This window comes from Panthera pardus, unplaced genomic scaffold (genome assembly GCF_024362965.1).
Source record: "Panthera pardus isolate Hobbes unplaced genomic scaffold, ASM2436296v1 HiC_scaffold_11, whole genome shotgun sequence".
Lineage (NCBI taxonomy): Eukaryota > Metazoa > Chordata > Mammalia > Carnivora > Felidae > Panthera > Panthera pardus.
The window spans coordinates 61,297,596-61,316,644 of record NW_026526666.1 but is presented as its reverse complement, the minus strand read 5'-3'; the positions used below and the strand labels follow the sequence as shown (position 1 = coordinate 61,316,644).

The window sequence follows — 19,049 nt, the reverse complement described above, 5'->3', positions numbered from 1 at the left end:
CCTGGTAACAAGTGATGCGGTGAAAATAGCATCCCAGCCCCTTACACAACAAGAGCTAGCATTGACTCCTGTGTGCCAGCTCCTGTAAGCTCTCACCTTCCTTATATATCATTTACTCCCACAGCCAACCTATGAAGTCGGGATTTTTATTATTTCCAACTTACAGATGGAGGAACTGAGGTCTGGGGAGGTAGGAAAGTTAAATAGATTAAATGTATGTAAAAGAGCCTGTCACAGAGCAGGGATGCAACACAAGTGTGTTGAACCGTCCATCCAACGTTCTGCCTGTGACTGGGAATTTAGGGGCCAGTAGTCTGCTGGGCCTCATTAGAACCCAACTATCACTCTAGATCAGACTTTAAAAGGCTCAGAATGCCTGAAAGGAGCAAGAGAAAAGAATGGAACTCCTCTTCCATAAATTAGGCCTGTAAAGAAATCTTTCCTTGAAACTTTAATTCTTTAATCAAAGAAGTACTGAGGTCAGTTCAACATGGCCCTTTTCAACACTTATTTAGAGAAAATCGACTAGCATTGAACCAAAATGGATATGTGCATGAGCCCACATGTAACACTTATCCCAGGTTTCTACTTCCAAATCTTGCTAAACTGTCCTCCATCAGTTGAAAGAACATGGCAGCCAATAGAATCAGATTTTATTTTTTCAACGTTTTTTTTTTTTTTTTTAATTTATTTTTGGGACAGAGAGAGACAGAGCATGAACGGGGGAGGGGCAGAGAGAGAGAGGGAGACACAGAATCGGAAACAGGCTCCAGGCTCCGAGCCATCAGCCCAGAGCCTGACGCGGGGCTCGAACTCACGGACCGCAAGATCGTGACCTGGCTGAAGTCGGACGCTTAACCGACTGCGCCACCCAGGCGCCCCAGAATCAGATTTTAAAAAAAAACAGAAATAACTTCAGCCAGCTGAGTCACTTGGTTGAGACCCACAAATGGGGGATTCCTCTAGGACCCTGACACCTGACCCCACCTCTCAGGCCTTTGAGGTGTTCTGAGTAAGAAAATGACAAATGACACCTGTAAAATCACATGCATTTAAATGATGAGAGAGAGTGAAAGAGAAAGAGAAGGTAGGAAGAGCTAGAAGCCCAGTGTTGGGAGAAAAAAAGCTCAAAATAGATGCTATTACACCGATATGTGAGTGTGTGTGTGTGTGTGTGTGTGTGTGTGTGTGTACCTGTTATATATAAAGTTTTGTACATAGAGAGAGAGATTCTGTAAGCACATATACTAAAATGCTAAAGGACTTCTCTCTGAACAGTGGGAATATGGGTGATTTTATCTCTTGTCCTTATATGTATTTTTTTTCCCTGCAATGAACATATTTTTGTAGTAAGAAGGAAAAAGAAGATACTAGCCAGAAAAGAGCAAGCCTCCCCATTTCCCAGACGGCACTGACACTTGGCTCAAGCATTCGCCTGCGCTCCTCAACTTTACCCCTCTCCTCCTCCCCTTTTGTCCTTGACTCATCCTAACATGCAAGATGATGCTTGGAAAAAATGGCCTTCACCAAAAAATAATAACAACTGAAGAGAAGCAGGAAGTATCAATCCTCCATGAAGGAAAACGATGCACTCCAATAAGAGATGCAATGTGGAGTGAAAGGGATTGACCATATTTCTCCTAATAACAAACAACAACCACAACAATAATACCAAATGCTGGCAAGGGTGCGTGAAATCGATAGCATCCTGCATCGTTGAGGACACTGCAAGTTCAACCCCATGGAAAAAGCAATCGTGGAAATATGAATTAAGATCCGTGAAATTGGTACTGTATTTCATTCAGTAATTCAACATCAGGAAATGTATCTTTAAAACACAATAAAAGGTGCTGTCAAGGATTTATGTTCCAAGATGTTCATATTAGCAGAAAAAAATAGCTCTGGTCTATCCATGCAAATAAAATATTAAACACCATTTAAAACTATCATCATCCTATGCTTGTGATATTTGTAAATGTACATCATTATTACAATTACACGTAAGTTATGGATAAAAGAGTCTAAAACACTTTAAAAGGAAACATAGCGACCTACTCTCATTGGATATGAAAGACCGAGAAAATCAGTATTTTTATTGATTTTTCTACAGTGTGGGTATGCTTAAGAACTTTTTAAAAAATCCATTCTAAATTAAACTGGGGTGGAAACCTGCCTTATTTGCACCTCAACTTCTCCATGCCTCAGTTTCCTTACCTCCAAAAAGTGTTAAGAATGGTGTTCACCTCAGGTGTGCCATGGGTGTAGGACAAGTTAATACATTTGATACATTAAATGAGCAAAGTCCCTGAGATGCTTAGACAATACCAGGGACACAGCAAATACTCAGTGAACATTAGTTACTACTGCTGTTGTTCTTTTGTAATTTGTCCTTCCCTTTCCTCCCCATCCCCTTGTACCACATTATTCTAGGGAATTTCTCTTCTCACTTAGGCCCTTTAAGCACCCGCCTGATCTGCCTTCAGACTCAGATTTGTTACAAATCCTGAGCGCAACTTTCTAAAAGCAAACAGACTGTTCACATCATTCATCACAACCTCCAACCTCTTCCAGCTTGGAGATGCTATCCAAACTCTTCAGCCTCTCATCTTATGCTACGGGATCAGCCCCTACGTTTCCTTATAGACTCACACCATCAATCGCAAAACTGCCCTCTCCGCTGTTGTTGAAAGGCGAAGGCGAATTGATCGTGCACGCCTAAAAGAAACCGGGAAGGGGGACGGGTGCTGTTGACGCGCACAGCACACAGGGTGCCTGCAAGCGCTGTGCAGCCGTCAGCACTGCCATCATGTCACAAGAGAAAACAGGCTGAGATAAGCGACTTGCCCAAAGGCACACGGCTAGCAAAGCACAGAGTGGAGATTTGGACTTCACGCTCTCCCGCCCCCAACACCAACCCCAGCACCCGTGTCCTTCCGCCTTCCTCCCTGCGTGCCTGCCTCATGAACATATCTTCCAGTTCAGGTCTTCCGTATCACCATTCTGCAAACAGGCCATGTTTCATTAAGGACCCCTTAGGTTATGGCGTCTGAAATGGCCCATACACACACACACACACACACACACACACACACACTCCCCTAGCCACGTGAGTGTGCCCGCGTGCATACCACACACTCTCTCTCTCTCTCTCTCTCCCTCTTTCCTAATCTTCTCTCTCTTGAACACCATTCCTCCTTCTAAGACCATTTACATCCTTCCCCTTGCATATTCTTCCTTTACCCTACCTTATTCATTGAATTCCATCTATGTTAAGAGATCACTCACCTGCAGTAAACAGAGCACTGAGATTCAGCCTCAGGGTCCGCTGAGAGGTGGTGGGCATGGCTCCACCTACAGAGGGCTGACAATCTAGCGGCTGCATTCTCGAGTGCTGATCCCAAAGAAGGTCAAATCCTAGGAGAGAGGCAGGGGGCGGTCAGAGCTGCTTGGCATGCAAGAGGAGGTATTTCACATCAGTGAGGACAGGACAAAGTCCTGACTGATCCCGCCATCGTAGACAAGTTACTTCTTTCTGCGCTCAGTCTCTTTCTATATAAAATGGTATAATGAGCTGGCTGTCCTCGGAGTACCTCCACCCTCACCCCAAACTCAGCACAGTGTCTGGCATACAGCGGGTATTCAATAAATATCTGCCGAACGAATAAATGAACTCTGTCGGTCTACAATGGAGGGGAATAGGAAGCGAGTCCTTTCAGGGAGAAAGACACGCTCTTCTCTTCTCAAGCTTTAGGCTCTGAAGAAATGATTCCTGCCCCAGGGGTAACCAATCACCCTTCTCCCCTTTCTCGCAAGGTCCAGGCCAGGTTTTCCCCGAGACCCTGACCATTCTTAGGCAGGGAGTGTTTAATTATTTCTCTGTGAGCCTGTACCCCAGCTGGACAGAGTTAATAAACCCGCCAGGTCTTTATCTTAACAAGGAGTCTGAGGATCAAATTCTCTCCTCATTAAAGGCCCAGAAATCTCCCTGACAGCGAGGCCTGGGAGTTCGGCAGTCAGCCTCAACACAGAATTTGGTTTCTTAGTGAATTCCTCCAAAGGCTCAAGCCTTTAGAGGTGGGGCAGTTAAGGGAGAGAGGGAGGGAGAGGGGGGAAGGTCAGGGAGAGGAGAGGGAGGGAAAACAACCCTCCCTTAGAACCCAGGACTTAGAGATGAGGCAAAGAGGTGCTTCCAGAGACAGCCAGTCCGTGGTGTGAAGGGGGGGATGCTGTGGGCCAGAGCGGGGCCCTCCACACACACTATCTCCCTGGACCCTCTGACCTGTCTTCTCATCTGCAAGAGGCCTGACAAACCCGAGTCCCCAGCTAGTAAGGGCTGGAGCCCATCCTTACTCGAGCCTGAGCTCCTTCCAGTCATTGCACAGGCTTCCCCAAATATGCCTCCAGACCACGGGGGGCAACAGGGGCAATTTCATATTCCCATTTCTCAGTGTCCCAACAACCACACAGGACAGATTCAGAGCCAAACACGTCTTTCCTCCTTCAGATAATGCCACATATAGCCACATTTATGAATAGGTGAATATATGTAGGGAGAGATTTCAATGTGTGCAAAACATACACATGTCTGGTTTTCGGGACAGTTTTTCTGTATGTACCCGTGTATATACATTCAACATGGAGCCACAAGACCTGAGTTCAAATCCCGCCCGTGTCACATGCTATCCACGTGAAACCAAAGAATCTCTTACGTTTTATTTCCTCACCCATCAGGCACAAGTAACAATAAGGCCTGTCTCCCAAAGTGGTTGTGATGGTTAAGTAGGAGAATACATATGCCAGTCAAAAAGAAAAATACTGTGTGCTTTTATTTACATAAGGTCACTAGAGTAGTCAAATTTACAGAAACAGAAAGTAGAACAGAAGTTGCCAGGGGCTGGCAGGAGAGGGGAACTGGGGGTTGTTTATGGGTGCAGAGAGTTTCAGTTTTGCAAGGTGAAAAAGTTCTGGACATGGGTCACACAAGAATACGTTTAACACTTCTGAGCTGCGCTCTCAGAAATGGTTCACATGATAAATTTATGTTTTGGGATTTTCATCCCGCTTAAAAATAAATGCTAATCAAAGGATACACATGAGAGGGCCCTGCCGAGCATGAAACACGTACTATGCTTGATGTTGTCTCACACACAGGAGCACACACACACATGCACACGCGTCCACGGCACACGTGCTGTTTCGCAGTCACACTTAGAAGGCGGCACGCGGGAACCCTATTTTAGGAAACTGTTCACAAATAAATTAACAATCCCATATTGGCTGCCTCTTCTGGTAAGCACAAGTTACGTGCTAGTAAGCAGGGTGTGGGGAAAAGATGGCCCAGGACAAATAAATAGGGGAAGCATTAGGTAATATCTCAAGACTTGAGGCTCATGCTTTTTTCTTTGCAAAATATACCAGTGTGTCTGCTGGTATGCCTGTGTTTGCACGTAGCTACTACTCATTTGGCATCTCCTGAACAGGTATTTTAAATACTTTGTCCCACTGAATATTCTAAATCACTCATCGCCATTAGGTAAGGTAGTAATTATCTCTAGTACACAGATGAGACAACTGAGGCTCAAAGAGCCAAATCATTTACCCAAGCTCACGTGGCTAGGTGACGCAGCTTTATTTTGAACTCGAATTTCTCCAACTCCAAAGTCCACTTCCTCTGTTTTGACAAGCCTGTCGCTTTCCTTAGAATGCTCACCCAGGACAGCGCTGGGCATTCTGGAAGTGTTGAGAGCAGATGTCGGGTGAATACATTCCCTTCAAGGTGGAGGAATATACTATGCCCTGGAGTATAAATGGAATGAGTCACGGGGCAAACCGAGCACCAGCTGGGCAATTCTGAGTATCAGTTCTAGCTTGGGGGCCCCTAGGAACCCAGTGGGATTGTCCACTGGGGGAAACTGCCAAGGTTGATGAGGTTCAGGCACCAGTTAAACCACCAGGGGCCAGAATTCAGGGTTGACAGGGAGGCCCAGGGGTGGCAGAATAAGTAAATCTGATTAGCAGGGTCAAAAGGCAAGGCAAGTCCAGAAATCAAAAACCGAAGCAATGGACTTGAAAGCAGTGTGGACCAAAACACTGTGGACAAAAGCACATAGCACGTATGTCTGTCCACGAGAGGGAAGCAAACCAGGCTTTGCCCTTCAAGCAGCGCCGGGGACATCACTGGGCTTAGAGAGACCACAGAGGAGACACTTCACATGTTTCCGAAAGGTGCCTTTAATGACTGAGATATGCACACTAGCCTATGAACCAGAGCTGAAAAAACGGATTGTCTTGCTATAAGCTCCAGGGGTAAGGACAAAGCAAACCAGTGGCATTTTCCATCACAGGTAATTCAGCCCCTAGTCAGCCTCACAGAGGAAATAGGTTTCCGTCTTCCCCTCCACGGTCTGTGGATCTATCAGAACAGGAGCCTTATGGGTTTTTGAAAGATTAGACAGAGCTCAGTGAGATTTACATTGGTCAGAGGACACACTGGGGCAGGAAATGCTGAAGAAGTGGTGACCACCCATCTGAAGACAGTGTGGGGAGTGGGGCACTGGGACAAGGGTCTCCCGTTGGCTGAGTGCCCCCCACCCCTTCCTTCTGGTTCTGGCAGGGCTGAAACAGAGGTGCTGGAGATGGCAGTGATCCCAACACTACGAAGGGCTGAAAAGAAGTCCTCCCACTGCCCTCGGGAGAAGGACGGTTAGCTCTGAATTCTGGTGCTCTTGTCTCAGGGAAGCGGGGCTGTGTGGTTGGGCAGGGGGCGGGGGCAGAAGGCTCCTGGAGAAGGAGGCATCAGAGTTGGGACCTGGGTGAGGGCACGGAGCTAAACAGATGGGGAGGCACACTTCAGAAGGAGGGAAGAGTGGGTGCCAAGGCCTTGAGGCAGGAATGACTTGGGAGTGCTAGAGGAACAGAAAGGGCGTCAGCATAGGGAGAACTTAGCTGTGCCTACCACGTGGGGCTTGGAGAAGTACCTAGTGATGCCTGAGGGCAGGTAGGGGCAGATGCTGCAAAACCCTAGTTTTCTCAGGTGTAAGTGCAGGTAACCTCCCTCCCCCTAAGATACCAGGTGGGTGAAAGAAGTCTGCAAACCCAGACGTAGGTCATATTCTCGGGGTACTCCTCCTCTGAGGGCCCAGGGAATACTCAAATATAAGCCTGGCTGCGGGCTGCATAATTTTCCTGATTTCCTTATCACCCGACAGGCAAGTGAGCAAAGGGCAAGACCAAAGGCATGTGGTTTGGCAAGAGTGCCCTTCTTGGGGCCATGTGGTAACTAGCATGCGGGGTTTGAGTGAGGAGTGCACACAGGAAGGAGTATGAGGGAACTCCCTCGTCACTTGTCACAAAAATCTGAGAACAGCGCATCCTTGACGGCCATGAACACTGGGCACTACTTTGATGGGTAAAAGCACATCCCGCTTCTCAACGGAGCAGGGACAGCCAAATTCAGGTTCCCCAGGTGCTCCTAGCCAGCACTGTAGGTCACTCCTAGAGAGGTGACCAGGCTGGGAGAGGCCTAGGAGGAAAGCTGGGAAGATTTTTCTGGCTAATCATGCTAGAACCCTCTAAGACCAAGAACTTGGTGTTGAGTTGGGTGTGAGAATTTTGGGGCCGTTCCCCGAAGAACATGTTATTAACATTCTGAATGTGTTGGCGGGGGAGGCAGTGACCCAGAATTCCCTCCCACATACCCAGCCAGGGTGGAGAGTGAGGGAAGGGAGTCTCCCCATGAGTATTTATCCTTCATGCTTGCACCCAGACATAAAACATCCATGCTCCGTGCTGAAATCCCATCCCCACCCCCAAGCTTGTCCATGTCATGCCTTTTACGTGTGTGCAGGAGAAGAAGGAGGGCTCATCGCCTCCCTGGAAAGAGCCAACAGCTGAGAGAGATAAACACAGGACTGAGAGAAGACACGGGTCTGGATTCTGACCCTGCTGCTTGCCCCCTGAGTGAATTTAGGCAACCCACGTGATCCCACTGCCCTCCAGCCGCCTCCCCTGAAACACAGGTGGCCCCACCCCACCTGACTCCAGCCTTCACCTACAATTCTGGATTGCTCAGGGAACACGACACCAGAAAGGACTGCATCAGTTTGGTTTAACAAAGAATAAAATGTAGGAACGAGATGCTAAAGCTGTACCAGTTGTCCCTTTCCTCTAAGAGCTCCAGGTGAGACAGTAGCACCATATTATAATAATCAGCGGTAGCAACTTTACAGAAAGATCCCCCTCTGGGATATCTGGATGTAAGCAACTGCCTTGAGGCTTTGAGAATGATTTGATTTGCATACATTTGGACTGCAGACAACTATTCAGGAGCCTACCCACCTCACACGCATACACTGAGCCTGCCCTTATTGTTGCAAGTTTATTCTTACTTATTCTTTGATTTGACAGATGGCCTTCTGTCTCCCCTGCCCCCCGGCCCCTCAATCTCCTGAGAGCTGTATTTGGTAGAGAGTCACGATCTTTCTTATAAATTTTTTGTTTATTTATTTTTGAGAGAGAGACAGAGACAGAGCAAGAGAGACAGAGCATGAGTAGGGGAGGGGCAGAGAGAGAAGGAGACACAGAATCTGAAGCAGGTGCCAGGCTCTGAGCTGTCAGCACAGAGCCCGACACAGGGCTCGAACTCACAGACCGTGAGATCATGACCTGAGCCAAAGTCGGAGGCTCAACGGACTAAGCCACCCGGGCTCCCTGAGAGTCACGATCTTTCAACCAGTAACCACCAAGTACTGACTTTCCCCAAGGGGCTGGGCACAGTATTAGCAGTGTTCCCTCACGTTTCCTATTCTTACAACAGCCCAGGAGATGGCTGCTACGCAGATCCCATTTCACACACAAGGACACTGAGGATCAAAGAGGTTAAGTGACTTGCCCGGGGTCACACGGTGCTGAAGTGACACGGCAGGCTATGGTGGCTCCTGAGCGCTCACTCCATCCACGGCATGGGAGAGGCAGCAGAGTTTCCCGCCTGTGCATTGTCCTGTTGGGTCTGACGCACACCCTGAGCTCCTCCTTGCCAGCGGCTCCAGGCCCACGCAGCCATCCACGCGGCTAGCTCTGACGTCCCCTCAAAGTCACACATCCAAGGGACGCTCTTTTGTAGCAGATCAGGAGGACTTTCCACTGCACGGAGGATTCCAGCCTTGCCAAGTTCTGCCCCAGCCAGGCTCCTGGAGGTGGGCCTCGTGTGTTCCCATTGCATAAGTGTTATTCCAGCCAGTTCCTGGAATCGGAAATACGGCAAACCATTCACCTCGTGGGGAGCCCTTGCCCGGGAGGGATGGTTGTTTGGTTAGCTGTGCCTTCAAGGCCCTTTCCAGGAGAAGAGCTTGTGAAAAGGCTTGTCTAGCAAGGCCACTTTCTGAAGTCAAAGTTGTTTTATTTTCCTTCTTCTTCAGTCACCCAACACACGCTTTTCCGCCCAATGATCTCTGAAATCCGCCTCAGCAGCCTCTGCCTGGCTCAGCCCCGCTGCCATCTCTGGCTGAAATCACACTGTGGCCTCCTTGCTGGTATCCCAGGCTTCCTGCCTCCAGCCAGGACCAGCTATGAGCCAACCTCCACTCTGCAGCCAGGAGGATCTTTCCGAATGCCAATCCTCCTGCATATAGGCCCCAGCGTAAAAATCCTTCAATGGCTCTCCAGCAGCTAAAAAATAAATACTCTCTGCTATTTGAATTGTTTGCAGTGAGAATGTATTATTGTTATAAGTTTGAAAGAAAATGTTTTAAAATGCTTATTTAGCTATGGAAGGGGGTGCTTGGCTGGCTCAGCCGGTAGAGTATGTGACTCTTGATCTTGGAGTCATGAGTTTGCCAACCCCACGTTGGGCACAGAGTTCACTTTAAAAAAAAAAAAGTTTCACAGATAGGCTTCCCTCCCTAGAATGAAACTCTCAAAAGAAGTGGGACAGCCAAAACAGCTTCATCAGTGTGTGCTGCATCATCTGAGATAAAGACATAACTTCCATTATAATATTTTGTTATCGTAAATGGTTCCTAGACTCTCTTTGTTAATTCATATTAGACGAGAACTCCAGACTGGGATCCATGTGATTGGCCAGATCTCTTGTATACCAATGAAGGCATACAAATTGCCTAGGGACAATTCTGATGAGCTCCCAAAAGAGAACGAGAGTGGTGAGTGGAAATTACCAGAAGAGCAATTTCAGTCCCTTGCTCTACCCTCCTATCTAATGCCAGTGACACCCTTTGCCCACAGCTGATGTCTTGGGCATCGGAGCTACGTTTGGTCGTGTACCAGCTCTGTGACCCCTTCACTTCTTGAGACTCTATGTTTGCATCTGTTCATGGGCTACTTGTGAAAAGCAAATGAAACCACATAGCATAATGTTTTGTAGATGGCTGGTGAATTCAGGGAATACAGAAAACCACCGAAATGATTAAAGTTACCTAGGCACAAACCTGTCTCTACTGCAAGATTAAGCACTTGAATTGGAGAGACCTTGTCCCACTCATCCTGCCTTCCTCAGAGTTCCTAGGAAGTTATCGTGAATTCATCAGGTGATCAGCCAGTGATCTGGGTAGGAATTGACATTAGGCCTGGATGTGCGAGCGCTACTGGCTTCTAGTAAGAACAAGGCCAAGCCTATGGGAATGGCCACAGGCCTCAGGCTTGCATCCGCGAAGCAAAGAAGACACATTGTCAAGGGAAGGCAGTACACGGTTAAGTCTTCCCAGATGTCTTCCAGGCAAGCATTTTATTCACTCCCTTACCGAATTTGCCCAAGTTGTGGATTTATCCTATAGCTGCAAAGGCTAAGAAACACTGTGTTGTCATCCCCCAAGAGCCGATCTTTCTCTCCTGCACACCAAGGGCTAATCTGGAAACCAGATCGCTCGTGTGTTATTGGACAGTGAGCGCAGGAAGGTACCATAACATGGAAGTAGAATCCACACATCAACACGACTAGTACATTCTCTACCTTCTGGGCCACACGGCTTGGGATGTCACATTAGACACGCTGACGATCACAGAGTGACCTAGGGATCAGCGCAGGAGGAGTTACATGACTACACTATCTAATAGCACCCAATTAAGATAGTCTTATGTGATTCCTAGCACGCAGCATGGACAGAGTGCCAAAATTTCCCTCTCTGACTCTGTTTTCCTTCCTTCTTCAAATATATTGGAGATCTATGGCCGGATTAAGATCAGTTGACTCTCAGAATCCTGGGAGCCATCCTGTCTCCTCACTAATCCTCTTGTGCCTGTCTTAAACTTTAACTCTCAAAGGATAATCTTGTTTCCATATTTCTGAGAGGCCCCCCCCCCCAGGAAGTTCCTTGTAATCCTAAGTACTGGCAACAAAGGTTTTACTTGAGAACAGCCTGGTACAGTAGAATGAGCATAAAATCTACAGTCAAGAAATTGGGATTAAAAAGAGGCTCAGACACTTGCGTGGAATGGACCTCCTCTCGTCATCCGGTAAGGGGGAATAAAATGCTCGTAACCTCCACTAGGGTAGTGGCAAGGGTCAAATGAGGTCAAGGATGTTATCAACCCCATGTGACAAGCTAGTCATTATTTCTGTTCTTTTCTTTAAAGTCTGGGAATAAGAAGGGTATAATTTTACTGTCATTAGGCCGTTCTTTAGTTGACACAAAGAGAAAAACCACCTGTAAAATGGGAGGCAGTGTTTCACACTCAACCACTGAGTAGCCATCTTCCCTCCCAGACCAGCCACACCTCTTCTGCATCTGAACTCCTAGTCTCAGACTTCCCTAAAGGATATGTCTGAGGAAGCATCCAATTGGATGTATTTCCTGCAGAGCTGTCTGGGGAGACGTTGGATGTTTTTGCCCCATTTTGCATATAACTGGAGGTTCCAGTGATATGAAAGCCAAGAACTGGGTGGAGATTTGTCCAGACAATAGCCAGACTTTCTGGATACCAGAAAGAGTTCACTTGGGGTTGGACGGATTCAGCTGTCAAGCAGTAGCAGGCACAAGGATTCCTTTTTAATGAGAGCTAACCAGCCCACTCCTCGTGGGGTATGAACAGCATGAGCAGTATTTGGCAGATGAATCTACCTACTGTAGGGTCATCCATCCGGGATCGGCTCAAATGCGGCCCAAAGAACCGGGAGGTCCTTGCGAAACACTCACCACTGTTAATTACAGGACAGTGTGCTGTGGAAACCGAAGCAGATGTTGATTCCCATTCTCTAACCGTCTCTGATTCTCGTGCCTCAATAACTTCCTAACACTCACTCTTTGCTTCAGCAAGACCTATCTCCTGGCTCCGATCTCCTCATGCCACGACCATTTCCCACCTCTGGGTCTTTGCTCATACTGTCATCTGTCAACAATTAGTAGTTGGGGGTAGGGGGACACAATGGCCTTATCCATAAGTCTCTAGTATCTAGCATGGTGTCTCGACAGAGAAGCAGCTCAGTGAGTGTCAGGCGGATGAATGAATGAATGAATGAATGAGTCAGTGAATGAATCAGTGAATGAGTAAGTGGATGCATAAGTAAAGGAATAAATTAATGAATGGAAGCCTGCGCTTTCCTTCTTCGAATATAAGCCAGCTGATCTCCTGATCTCGTTTTATTCTAGGATGGCCCAGACTGCATAGTTCTCGTAACATAGCAGGAAAATAGGCCAGCGAAACCTGGGGAATCACAATGAGTTTCAGATTAATCGGGCTTAATTCCCAACCATCCAGCGATAGCCTAGGGGAGTCTAGTACCAATACTAAGATCTGGGGGCACAGACTTGGTATAAACTCCAAACAGTAACCTGTTCTGTTAGGGTGATGAGTTCTTAAAAAAAAAAAAAACACACAACAACTCAGGTTTTGTCTCCATGGGGCACGACCTGGGTGAATCGGCTTCTCTTCTCATGTCAGAACAGGGTCCACAGAGGCAAGATTGAAACCACTGCTCTTCACATGCCCAGAGAAATGTGTGCTTCTCTTACAGCTGCTATACAATATAAACAATCGTTACCCTCCATTTCACTGCTGAGAAAGCGGAGTCTCCAAGAGATGAGGTGACTTACCCAATCATATCACTAGCGCACAGGTCCAGGATCCAAATCCAGGCCATTGTGCCTCTAGGTCCATGCTCTTCCATCCACGCCAACAGACGGCGAGGCCAGTGGTTCTCAAACTTGAGATGTCTGCAGGGCTTGTTAAAACCCACATTGCTGGGCCTCCCCTCCAGATTTTCTGATTCAGCACGTCTGGGATACAGCCTGAGAATTTGCCCCTTTAACATGTTCTCCGGTAAAGATGCTGAAGTTGGTCCCGGGATTACATTTTGAGAAAAATCTGGCTACAGTAACAGAAAAGACTCTTAATTGTAGTTAATAGAACCCAACTGAGGGTAATTTGAGGAGGAGAAAAAAAAAAGAAAAAGAGCATTTTATCACATGGATATCAGGGAACCCAAAGGACAGAACGCGATTGAGTCAAACACGTCTGGAAGCTCTATGCCTAGCTTTCATCCTCAGCTTCTCTTTGAAAGTTGCTTCATTTTTCTCCTTCTGTTTATACCAGCTTCTGAATCTGCCCCCCACCCCCACCTGCCGTCTAGTGACAGACCACATGGCAGGCAGCTTCTTCTAAGTTATGCCATGCAGAGCGAGCAACCCAAAGACAGACAGAACCTTCCTCACTGTCCCAGTCCCAAAGTTCCCAAGACTTGCTTGAGTGGGGTGCACGCCTCTGGTCTAATCACCTGTGAGCGGGACAATCGTGGGGATGGCGTTGTACAAGCGGCTACCAGAGCCCCATTACTGGAACCATACAGATGGACAAAGAAGGCTAGTTTGCAGAGAAAGGATCTGGGTAGTAAACCCAACAGCTGACCACTAGGCTAGGGTGTGATACGTGTGCATACAGAGAGGTAAGAGGTGAGAAAACTGGATTAAGCTGTAGTATTGACCACAACGTGAACAATAATGATTGGGAAACCTTTCAGAACATGCTGCTGATGGTCTCTGGAAATACTGTTTTTCCCTGGGACTAGAAGAGACAGTAAACAGTAAATCCATCTGGTTTGCAAATTCTCTCAAACAAGTCTACACAGACAATTCCGAGGGCTGAACAGAGCCAATTCTGTTTTCTTAGAAGGACAATGGAATGTGGAATTTCAGACCAGTACAGCTGGCCAAGCTGGGTCAGGGAAAAGGCACAGATTATATTCATTAATGTTTTGCAAACCCACCCAGTTCCGCCCCCCGCCCCCCCACCACCACCCCCACCCTTGCCTCTCTCTACCCCACCCTGCAAGGGAAAAGCCTAAAAGTTGCTAAAAAGGGTTGAGAAGAATTTGAGGCAGACGGGGTCAGATGTTCAGCGAGCACTTCCCACGCGGGCACGGGCACCAGCCCGCTGCTGTGTTTCGGAGAAGCGTGCACTTCCACCAGGCCGCGTGCTGCTGAACTAGGACCCCTGTCCTGGCAGCACCTCTGAGTCCCTGCTTGCTGGGAATTCCCATGATGGGAGCGTGGTGAGGGGCAGGTGCCGGCAGGCGGCACCATGGAAAGAACACTGGATTTATGATTAAACTTCAGTGGGTTCAACTTCCGGCTCTGGCGAACAGAGTGAACAGCCCAAGGAAGTCACCTGAAGTTGGGCAACATAATAATCCACATCCCTCTGATTCACCCGACCGCTATGAATAGCAAATGTGATTGGCTGAAGAGTATCACACATGACGTCAGGACAAGGCCACCGCTGGCCCGTATGATGTTTTCATGTACATTAGAAAAAGGCACCGCCTCCACTATGCCAGTGCACGTGGTTTAGCAAGCTGAACATGGGCTGCATTTCTTTCCCGGAGCTACCTCTGCACAGGGAATACCTTCACAGTGTCCCTCAGGTCATGGAGCCCCCTTTCAGTGGGCCACAGAATGGTCTCCGTCAGCTTGGATGATAGCAAGAGGCAAGGAGAGCGGTCAAGGCAGCCGTGACCACTATCCTCCCCGATCTAAGTTAAAAACATCCCAAAATGAGCAATCCCTAACTAGAAACCCACCCTCGCACCAGTGGAGAAAGGCGGAGGAAAGACTCGTAAATCTGCTTTCACTGACATGCTTAACTGGAAACACCTACACCATCAAGAAAAAACAAAGTTTTTTAGAAGCTTCAAACTGGCTGGTGTGAACGTACCTATTTTCACAAAACTCCCCCCAGCATCTCCGTTCCTAGACCTTACTATGGCAGGCCTGTACTCACCGTTCCTTCCATTGCCAGGTCTATCTAATATGAGTAGAGGTTTGGTGTTGAATGTCATGTATGAAACAGAGTCTCAGCCGCCACAGTTCATAAACACAAGTGGGTGTTAACACTACTTATCCTTTGCTTTCTGCTTTTTACTAGAATCCTATTTTTCTTTGATTACTTTTTTTTCCGCTTCTGTCTAAAAACACTATTAAACCTGTATTCCTATTCAAGCTTATCTTTTGCCTCATTGATCTGCCTGCTTCTACTGAGCCACAGTGCCTGAACCCCTCGTGCATGGAACCACAGAGAAAGGGGCACACAGGGCACAATCTTGTTTCTTGTGGGCCTAGTCCTGAACTATATGTCTTTGTCTCTCTCTCCACCCTGACTCCATGCTGCTCCTGAAGCTCCTAGATTCTAATTGCATGGCCCACTTTCCATTTATATCTTCGCCTTGCCTTATAAACTTGACCCTCTACTTGCTCCCCCCAGATGTTGAGATCACCTCCCAGCTAACAACATTCTGGTTCTCCCCTCCCAGCCTGAACTGTTTCAGGTAAATACTTCTACTAGTTTGGCCGTGCCCTGGGGCTTCCCACATTCAACAACCCCACCCCTCGTGAGTTACATACCCAAAAGGCCACCCAAACTCAGGAACCAGAAAAGAGTAAGGAGCGTTAAGAGGAAACCCAGTGAAATCTGGAAGGAACAGAAAGGTGCCCTCATGCTCTTCATGAGGGGGAAATCCCAGCCATCCCACTTGTAAAGAAAGGCGCCGTGAACCTCTCAGGAATTGAGTCTGAACCTCATACGAACGGACAACTGGGGAAACCTCAGGGATGCCGAAAGGGAGTTTCAGGAGGCTCAAAAGAGCTGTAAATACAGTTCATAAAGTGCCAAGTGAAAAATCAATATAGGTTCTCATTAAAGTTGGATGGCAGTTAATACTTCCAGGATTAGGCTGCCTATAACCGCATGTCTTTCTTAAATTCCTGAATGTTTCTGAAATCTGGGGGTCTACCTGCTTTCAGGCTTGTTCCACTCCAATTCACCCCCAAGTAGCCAGAGAGCTTGCCACTTGTCCGCTAAGAACCCGTCAGTTGTTTTACCAGCACTGGTGAAGCTCCATGCGTCCTTGGTCTGCCCACAAGGCCCTGCAGGACCACAGCTTGCCTCCTCACCTGTGTAGATACCTGTCCCCATCACAGGACTCTTTAAGGCACGGCCTCTACCTTCCTCATTTTTGTGCTCCTATCACCCAGGGTCACCCCGACACAGAGTGGACACTCCATAAACAGTGACTGTATCATTTCACTAATTAATAGCATGGACAACGTCTTCCTGATTGGGACCTAATCCCATTTATGTAAACTTCTCTTCTTTCTGTGAAGGAAAAAACTAAGCGACATCACTGTGCTCTCAGCCACCGAACCTCAGCGGCCCTGGACCTTGCGAAAGCAGTCCCTAGGGCTGCGGGGTTATGTGGCTGGGCTGGGGCTCCCTCCGCAGCCCGTGTCTGCAAGGCTGAGTCCTTGAGCACGAAGCCTGCCCTGGTTGGAGAAGGAGAAAATAGCTAGTAGCCACTGAGAGCCTGCAGCCAAGGAGATGTTTTTCTAGTCTGAACCCACACACCCAGACAGTCCCGAGAGATCCTGAGGGTAAGTGAATGTCCGCTTGCACAGGAACTCGACTCCCTGTGGGGGCCACCTCAACACCAAGCCCACCCTGGTCTTACTCCCCGGCACCCGGCCGTCTGACGCCCACTTCCTCTACCACGTTCCACAACAATGAGGTCTCCTGGCACCCCGTCTAGCTTCTGTTCCCCCTCGCCTTCGTTCCAGAATGCCTCCTGGAAAGGTTCTACTTCTAAGTTTTCTCCCAAGGGTGGGGGATTCTTGGCTGTTCAGCAAAGCCAGCAGGCTTGAGTGCACTCGGCAGGCTCCAATGCAAAGGTTCTCTCGATGGCTCTTGGCAGCATGAAGCTGTCTTCCCATCACAGACCTTCCTTACATCCCCAAGGTCCAAAATAGCCCAGAGTGGTGGCATGAAGCAAAGGTCAGAAGCACCCCAAGGACAAGCAGGCACTTGTCTTGGCGACCCCATGACATTTCTGCTAACTTGGGACCCTTTCTGAAAGGCAAATTCTCTGGCAGACAGCTGAACAGAGGGTGCTGGGGAGAGGCCGTATGCAGAGTAGAAAAAGCAAGGACTGTGAAACCAGAAGGTCCAGGTTTGGCTCCCTGCATCCAGCTTTGGGGTCTCTGACAAGCCACTGAAGCTTTCTGGAGCCTCCTTTGCCGAGAGCCCATGAGGTCAGTTAGATCTGAACCTGCCGCATACAGAGCAAGTAGAGAACCCCGACAAATTGTGCCTTCACTGAGTGCCAGATTCTCCGTCCATGAAAACCAGCCCAAAACTCCTTCCCCACTTTGGGAGGAGCACTGGGTGTTGTGGGTGAGCAGTGGATCACGGGAATCTACCCCCAAAACCAAGAGCACACTGTATACGCTGGTATGTTAGCTAACTTGACAAAAAATTATATTAAAAAAACAAACCGAAACAAACAAAAAAAAACCTTCCCCCTTAAATCCTCTCGGCAGCTTCTTGAAGCTCAGAGAAGTTAAAGCGCTTTCTAAGGTCACATAGGTGATGTTGCAGAACCGGGATGGAACTCAGCTCTAATGCCCAAATCCTATCTCCCGAGGCTTGTCCTTCCAGAGCAAATAAGACACACACAGAGTCTCTGCTTTCAGCCAACTGGAGTCTTTCAGAGAAGTTATGTTTACATCTCAAAATATGTGCCTTGTGTCCCTTTAGGTTTGGTAGAACTTCTTCGGCCAGGTGAGACACAGGAGCTGGGCTCTGAAGAATGGGTTTGCTGGGCCCCTCGTACCCTAGACTGCCAGCAACACTGGCCAGGGTGAGTGGCTCTCCGGCAGCAACAGGATGGGCTTGTGAGCAGGGGTGCTGTCTGAATTTACCTCACCTGCCCACAGCCTCCTCCTCCTGTCTCACCTTTCCCCTCGCTTTGCCACTCTTGACTCGAAGTGTACTTTATCTCATAGGTCGGAGTGTCTCTGTGTAAGTAGGCTGCCTTCGTGCATTTTGCAACAAGGCACAGGACGGGGCAGTTCCCCACTCCACACCTACTTAAGCGTAGACACTGCTGGGCCAGTGACTGGTTTCCATCCTCACTTTGTGTGAGGCCCCTGCCTCGAACGCCCTCTCATCCCTGCAGTTGGGGCCACTTGCCCTCTCCCACCAGGCCTCCAGGTTCACTAATTAGGGACACTGAGGAGCCCAGATATGGGCAGTCGGGGTCTGGCGGTTCAAGCAGATCAGCCTGCTGAGCTCATGCAGAGGGTGGCCCCGATTTCAGTGAAGGTGCTCATGGTGCTTCTGCAGACCAATGTCAGAGCCTCAGTCCCCACCTGTCCCTGTGCCTACCCTCTGCTGAGGCGTCCCGCCAGCCCCCAGGTTCTTTTCAGGATTGGGCCTTTGCTCTCGCCAGACCCTGTCCTGCAGCCAACCCCAAGGCCTTTAGAGGTAAGCACAACGTGGGACAACTTGGAGGTAAATGAACGACGACTGCACTCAGATTTGACCCTTCACATCAGTGGATGAGAACAGAAATATGCAAAGTCATCTGAAAGACCTAGATGGGCTCCCAGGCAGGAGATGCCGAAAACCCCGATGACTTCTAAAGGAAGGCAGGTCACACAGCAAGGGAGCTGGCCGACCGTTTCAACTGAAAAAAAGAGAAGGTTACAAAGTCAAACCAAAGGACACCGCCTATGGAGAAGATTCAGCCGAACAATTTCCAGCATTTACAGCCC

The 19,049-nt window shown here is 48.4% G+C and overlaps 1 long non-coding RNA gene across 1 annotated transcript in view; it reads right to left on the bottom strand.

Moving 5' to 3' along the window:
* Positions 1-3,251: 3,251 nt before the first annotated feature.
* Positions 3,252-19,049, bottom strand: part of LOC109266802 (uncharacterized) — an 80,646-nt gene continuing 64,848 nt past the window's right edge. The window contains exon 3 of the long non-coding RNA XR_008419466.1: positions 3,252-3,414. This is a non-coding gene — a long non-coding RNA (uncharacterized LOC109266802). The remainder of the gene's footprint in view (positions 3,415-19,049) is intronic.